The sequence below is a fragment of the Ornithorhynchus anatinus genome, chromosome 1 (assembly GCF_004115215.2).
Source record: "Ornithorhynchus anatinus isolate Pmale09 chromosome 1, mOrnAna1.pri.v4, whole genome shotgun sequence".
In the NCBI taxonomy this organism is placed as follows: domain Eukaryota; kingdom Metazoa; phylum Chordata; class Mammalia; order Monotremata; family Ornithorhynchidae; genus Ornithorhynchus; species Ornithorhynchus anatinus.
Genome location: NC_041728.1, coordinates 16,226,695 through 16,228,054, shown reverse-complemented (window position 1 = coordinate 16,228,054; position 1,360 = coordinate 16,226,695). Strand labels below are relative to the sequence as shown.

The 1,360-nt window shown below is 44.6% G+C and overlaps 1 non-coding gene across 1 annotated transcript; it reads left to right on the top strand.

The window, feature by feature from the left end:
* The first annotated feature begins 202 nt into the window (after nucleotides 1–202).
* Nucleotides 203–339, top strand: LOC114817397. Its single transcript, XR_003765250.1, has one exon. It is a non-coding gene; the product is annotated as a small nucleolar RNA SNORA7 (small nucleolar RNA).
* The last annotated feature ends 1,021 nt before the right edge of the window (nucleotides 340–1,360 follow it).

The window sequence follows — 1,360 nt, the reverse complement described above, 5'->3', positions numbered from 1 at the left end:
AGCAAGCAAATAGTAATTATAAGCACCTTCTGTGTGCAGAGCTAAGAGCTCAGGTGAGTACAGTACAATTAATAGGCATGGTCTCAGGCTTCGAGGAGCTTACAGTCTAGCAGGGGAGACAGGTCAGTAAGTAAATTATTCTTAGGAGGAATAATAGAGAATAGAAATAGGTAAGGAATTGTGACAAGATAGTGGTGGTGTTACCCTCTCAGGGTCACACCTGGAGAGTTTCCAGTACTCTATCAGTCTCGACTACAGGAGGGAAAGTCAGCAGAGGCCTACCCATTCCATTCCAAGCTTGGCCAGTGGCTAGTGGGTGGAAGGCAATCTGCAATAAGTCAAAACGCACCTGTGCTATGCAGCAGCAGCAACATGGGAGAGAGTCAAGGACAGAGACTCGTTTACTGTGCGGAAGGAGGCAATGGTAAACCACTTCTATGTTTTTACCAAGAAAGCTATGGATCCACTACCAGAATGATTGCAGAATGGGAGTGGGGCATTCTGGGAGAGATGTGTCCATGGCACGGCTATGGGTCGGGCACAACTCGACAGCATAAGACAATAACAACAGGTGGTGGTGATGGAGGTTGAATGCTTATGGAGCGCCCAAAATGGCTGTTGGGGGATATAAGGTGGGGAGATTAGAAATCAATCTGAGAAGGCCTCCTGGAAGAGATGTCATTTCAGAAGGGCTTTGAAGATGGGAAGAGCAGTGGTTGGTAGGATGTGAAGGTGGAAGAAGTTACAGGCAAAAGAATGGCAGTGGAAGGGATGGAGGGAGGGATGAGTATCAGGACCAGAGAACAGGTTATCTTGAGAGGAAACAAGAGTATGAGCTGGGGTGCAGTAGAAGAGAGTAGATAAATAGGAGAGAGAGAGCTGACTGCCTTGTTGCCAGTGGTTGGAAATTTGCAATACGTTTGACAGAAGTCCCTAGAACTTGTCTGTATGATCATTCAAAAATATTTAACTGGCATGAAGATGAAAGTTTCCATCACACCCTAACTCTAAAGACCCCCACTCAGAAAATGCTCTTTCAACCCCTCACCCCTCCTTATTTCTCTTACAATTAAAAAATAAAGAGCCTGGAAAAGGGAAAGGTGCAAAATGTCATTATTATTAATAATGATGATAATAATAAAAAATGTTTTTAAGCACTTACTATGTACAAAGCGCGTACGCTAAGCACTGGGGTAGGTATAAAATAATCAGGTCAGACATAGTCCCTGTCTAAGGCAGGGTGATGACAGGACCTGGCTTTCTTCATCTTTCCTTTCACTAAGGCAGCTAAGAGACGCTCAGGACTTTTAGCGTTCACAGAATGTCCTCTGCTACTGCCAAAGATCTCCGCTATAAAGGA